The sequence below is a fragment of the Sturnira hondurensis genome, unplaced genomic scaffold (genome assembly GCF_014824575.4).
Source record: "Sturnira hondurensis isolate 20B ecotype Veracruz unplaced genomic scaffold, ASM1482457v3 Scaffold0013378, whole genome shotgun sequence".
NCBI classification, from domain to species: Eukaryota; Metazoa; Chordata; class Mammalia; order Chiroptera; family Phyllostomidae; genus Sturnira; species Sturnira hondurensis.
In genome coordinates, this window is record NW_028086009.1 from 493,761 (window position 1) to 499,719 (window position 5,959).

Below are 5,959 nucleotides of genomic sequence, written 5' to 3' on the forward strand. Positions count from 1 at the left end.
TTAGAAAATTCTAAGTAGGACACTACATAAATAAGTGCAAAAAAATAAGTGCAGATGGAGAGACAAAATGCCTTCCAGTCTCCAACTCTTCCATTTCCCCAGATCACTGGTTCAAAATCTTGGCCTCATGGTATCACTGAGGTCTGAGAATGGGTCTCATTTTCTTATTCTATAAAGCGGACAGAGCAAGGGTGGAATGAACTAGCTGATCTTTAAGGCAGAGCTTCCCAATCGCTATGCCAAGGCACTTGGGTATGTCACAAAGAGATCAGACTTTTCCATGATGACTGCACAGTGCCTTGAACTGTCTCAAGGCCAAGCATTTCTACCTATAAGCATCCTTCTCTGTTTATTCCAAAGTACTGTAAAATCATCTTCATTATATATGTTTGCCTTAACATGAAAAAATGTTAGAAAACAATGGTTTAAAATATTTTCCAACTCTCTTATTTAGTTATTCCCTTGAGGGACTCATTTTAATGGAAACCTAATATCTCTTGTGGGAAACACATCAGAACAGAATAAACTAGGGAGGAATATAAAAAAGGAGATGCAGAGGTTCTCACTTAACTCCCAGAAAAGTTCCAGCTTAGTATAATGCCCAATAGCACAAGTGAATTAAGAGACCCGTGTTCTGTAGAGGGAGAACGTTTGATTGCAAAGGAAAGAGATCATTTGGATGCATGACTGTGTGGATACTTATATTTCTCCTTGACCCAAGCATCAGGGAATCTGGATTCCTCAAGAAATAGGAAATGAAGAAACCATTCCAAATTAAGAGAAGTAAAAATACTAGGAGCATTGTTGTTCCTGGTAGAAGAATTGTACAACTGCTGGAAACCAAGAGGAATTACTGGAGCAGAGTTGTGAAGATGGGAGAAGTGACATCAAGGTAAAGAGTTGGGATCACACATGCACCAAAGGGATGAAGTAAATTCAGGAAATGTGGAGGCCTTCAGGTGGACACTGGCCATAAAACAAACAAAAAGGCTACAAGCAAAGAAAATATTGACTCTGACTATCATGGAATTTTCTCAATTTCTATGTATTTGTTAATTATAATCTTTCTTGGTTTTATTTTATTTTATTTTTTAAATCTTTCTTGATTTTAAAAGTCAAATACCCACTGTGGGAAACTTGAAGAAAATTGAAATGTGTAAACAGACAAAAACTTTCACTTAATACTACACAGAGAGATAATTGTTCTTAACATTTTATGGATAAACTAAAATCTATTTATCCACTTCCTTGTGGTTGGATCTTTAGGTTCTTTCCAATTTTGGATCATTATAAATTATTGGGTTGGCCAAAAAGTTCATTCAGGTTTTTTCCATAAGATGGCTCTAGGAGTACTTGGTTGTCTTTAGCTCTACTTGAAACAATTTGTTAGGTTGTATTGTGACACCTGTCACATCAGCAGACATTTAAAAAAACTTATCAAGATGGCAGCATAGGTAAACATGGCTTGTCTCCTCACACAACCACATCAAAATTATAGAACAACCATCACTCAAAACCATCAGAAATCGAGTTGAATGGAAGTTGAACAACCATGTAATTAAAGAAACCACAGCCATCCAGACTGGTGGGAGGTGTGGTTTCATAGAAACAGGCTGGTCCCATACCTATTTGTAGTGGAAAAAAATTCAGGAGGGATATCTCAGGAGAGAGGAGTCCCAGCCCCACACCAGGCTCCCCAACCTAGTGTTCCAGTGCCAGGAAGATAAGTCCCCATAACGTTTGCCTGAAAAAGCCAGCAGGGACTGAGTTGGTAAAAGAAACTTCTGGAGTCCCAAGCAGTTCCCCTTAACTCACACACAGACTTACTCAGATCACTCTCTCTGGGCTCTAGCACTGGTGTAGCAACTTGAGGGGCACAGGTGGCATGCTGAGAGGAGTTGAGGTGTCTGGCACTGGGGGGAGAGCCGGAGGACAGTATTCTCTTGGATGGAAAGGCAGAAGAAGACCATTGTCCCTTTCTGAGTCCACACCCCACAGAGCCACCGGACCTGCAGACTGGTGCCTAAGGTTCCATCAACCTGACTAACAATGTTTTGCCCCACCCTGGAGATCCCCTGAAACTCCATCCCGCCCAACTTATTGGGCATACACAAATGTTAACCATGACTTTTTGATACGAATGGCTGATCTTGGCTCATGCTTCACAACTTCCTAAATCCTATCAAACAAACAACAGCTGGCTTCTGTGATCCATGCCCCCCCCCCTCCAGCCCCTGTACCTCTTGCTAAGTGGCCCCAGGGCTGACTGACACTAGCAGCAGCTGGCCTAGATTCACAATTTGGTTTTACCTGGGCATCTCCAAACCCAACGCAAGTAGCAGCCATCTCAGACTGCTTTATAGCTCAGGCAGGGTGGACTCAGGCAGAACACAGATGAGGGCTTACCTTGGCCTGCACTACCCAAGAAATCTCAGAGCCTATAACTCCAGTGGACAACTACTGCCCCTACCCCACCAACCCACCCCTGCACAGCTGATCCTCCATAGAGAGTACAGGTTGATAGTCAGTGATCATAGCCAGTCTTAGCAGGTGACTGACCTGGGTAAATCCCTCCCATTGAGGAATACAGTCAAGGCTCAATTACAAGAGGATGGTGTACTCAGCCCACACAGAGAATGCAACTAGAGTACCCAGCTTGGGTGATAAGGGAGGCTGTGCCACTGGACCCTACAGGACACCTACTACATTAGGCCACACTATCAAGACAGGAGTCATAATAGCTCTACCTAATACAAGCAAAGGGAGAAACAAGCAAAGGAAGCCTGGCAAAATGAAGAGACAAAGAAACATAGCCCAAATGAAAGAACAGATCAAAACTCCAGAAAAAGAGGTAAACAAGATGAAGATAAGCAATCTACCAGATTCAGAGTTCAAAACACTGGCTATAAGGATGCTCAAGTAACTTAGTGAAGACCTCAATAGCATAAAACAGATCCAGTCAGAATTGAGGGATACACTAATTGAAATAAATAACAATTACAGAAAAACAACAGCAGAGTAGATGAAACAGAGAATCAAATCAATGATTTGGAACATAAGGAAACCAAAAGCAACCAATCAGAACAAGAAGAAGAAAAAAGAATCCAAAAGAAATGAGAATAGTGTAAGCAGCCTTTTGGAGAACTTCAAGCATTCCAACATTCACTTCATAGGGGTGCCAGAATAAGAAGAGAAAGGGCAAGAAATGTGAAATCTATTTGAAAAAAAAAATAATGAAAGAAAAGTTCCCTAATTTGGTGAAGGAAATAGACATGCACATCCAGGAAGCACAGAGAGTCCCAAACAAGATGGATGCAAAGATGCCCACTCCAAGACACATCATAATTAAATGCTAAGGGTTAAAGATAAAGAGAGAATCTTAAAAGCAGCAAGAGAAAAGCCTTTAGTTACCTACCGGTACATCTGTGTAAAGCCATCAACTGATTTCTGAAAAGAAACTCTTGCAAGCTAGAAGGGGTTGGCAAGAACTATTCAAAGTCATGAAAAGCAGGGACCTATAGCCCAGCTTGCTCTATCCAGCAAAGATAACATTTAGAATTAAAGGGCAGATAAAAAAAAGAGCTTCCCAGACAAGAAAATACTAAAGGAATTCACATCCTCAAACTATTATTACATGAAATTTTAAAGAAATGTATTTAAGAAAAAGAAGACCAAAACTATGAACAATAAAATGGCAATAAATACAAGTCTATCAACAATTGAATCCAAAGAACAAACTAAGCAACAAGAACACAGACAGAATTATGGATACAAAGAGCATTTTGACAGTTGCCAGATGGGAGTATGGGGGAATGGGTGAAGAGGTGAGGGAATTAAGAAGTACATATAAGAAGTGACAGAACAGCCATGGGGATGTACAGTAAAGCAAAGAACTTATACACATGATCCATGGACATGAACAACAACATGGAGTTGGCCTGAGAGAATAGGTGAAGAGGAACAAAAGGGCAAATATCAGGACAACTGTAATAGTATAATCAATAAAAATAATTCAAAAAATAAAATAATAAAAACATCAAAATTGGTGGATTTTTGTGTATCCATTTTAACATTGAAGATGGAAGAAAATATGCAACATTCTCAGCACATTAAGCTCTATTATTTCAAGAAAGGTAAAAATGCAACTGAAACACAAAAAAAGATTTGTGCAGTGCATGGAGAAGGTGCTATGGCTCATCAAACGTGTCCAAAGTGGTTTGCAAGGTTTCATACTGGAGATTTTTGGCTGGATGACGCTCTATGGTCAGGTACACCAGTTGAAGTTGATAGAGGTCAAATCAAGACATTAGTTGAGAACAATCAACATTATACCATGTGAGAGATAGCCAACATACTCAAAATACCTAAACTTATAAATTTATTTGTGAAAATGAAAAATGTCTTTTATTTTACAGAAACAACTAAACAGACTTTTTGGTCAACCCAATATAACACTTCAATAAATACATTTTCCCTTTCTTTGATCATTAGGAAACAAATATCCTCTGTTCTTATCCCTGATTATATTTATGGATTCTTTTCTGAGATAGTCTGGGTAAAACAGTACAAACATCTTAAAATTTTTGATGCACACAAGTAAATAAAATAGTTTCCAGAAACACTGTACCAATTTCCTCACAAGAGAGCTCTTTTTAGTGTTCCTGATTAACATTGATTATAATCTTCCCATACCTTGTAAAACCAATGTGACATTTTCTTGTAGCTGTAGTTTGTGTTTCAGGTTGAATCTTTTCTTTTACATTTTAAACTTACAAGCAATAGAATTTTAATGGCAGAAAAGAAATGCATTTTGACCAGTAGACCCACTAGGGAAAGGAAGAGATCATGGGAGAGGAACTGGAAAAGGAAGAACTTGAGTTTTACTTCTTCACTGGTCAGCACACTCTGGCCCAGGTACCACATACAGCCTGCTGCCTCTTGCTGCATGGCCCACAAGTTAAGGATGCCTTCTACATTTTTAAATGCTTGAAAAAACACCAAAATAAGATTATTTTTGTGACATATGAAAATGTGAAATTCAAATTTCCATGTCCATAAAGTTTTTTGGAACACATCTGTGCTCAGTATTTATGTCTGGTCTGCAACCACTGTTACTCTGACACTACAGAGTTGAGTGAGTAGCTGTGACACATACAGTATGCACACAAAACCTAAAACATTTCCCATCTGGCTCTTTTCAGAAAAAGTTCAATGACCCCTGGTTTAGGCAATAACTTCCTACCTGCTGGTAGGTGCAGCAATGTTTAGGTTAGTAAGAAGTACCAGGATTATCGCTTCTCAGCCTTTTGGCTAAAATCAAGTGTAGTATCTGTTCTTATCAGAAGTAGTAGGATTGGTCAGGTGTCTTCAGTAAGAACATCATTTTATCAACCATTCATACTTTTCACCTTTTAGGATCATGGGGTCACAAGAGAGTGGCACTAAGCAGAGGTGAGCAGAGTTCAGATGTACAGTGAGGGGAATAAAGAAAAGTGGAGGACTACCTTCTTTTTATTAGGTAGTTTAGAAGCAGAAAAGAATTTGAAACTCTTATTCTGAGCAACTGTATTATTTCTCTGCCTTGTTAACAGAGTGTGCTCAAACTGAATTAAAATCATGTCTTGCTAGAAACTTATAAACATACACCCCTGTATATTTATTATTGTTGTTATTAAGTACTATATTCTAGAAGAGAGCAAAGCAAATCTATTAGTTCATTCAAGAGCAGAGCAACAAACATAGAAAGATCTTGGTCTGGGCATCAGGTAATTTAGAATTTAAGGTAGAGTCAGCCATTAACTTGCCATGTAACCTCAGACAAATTGTACGACATATCTAAGATATGGGCTGGAGAAAAGTTTATGTCTCCTCTAGCTCTGACTTTCGCTCATTTTGGTTAGTCTAATACGGAGCTTACTTTAAAAAGGGGGGCAGGGAGCTGGGGAGGGCTGGGTGGGTG

At 39.1% G+C, this 5,959-nt stretch overlaps 1 pseudogene; it reads left to right on the forward strand.

Moving 5' to 3' along the window:
- Window positions 1-5,290: 5,290 nt before the first annotated feature.
- On the forward strand, window positions 5,291-5,413 carry LOC118997648 (uncharacterized; annotated as a pseudogene).
- Window positions 5,414-5,959: the final 546 nt, after the last annotated feature.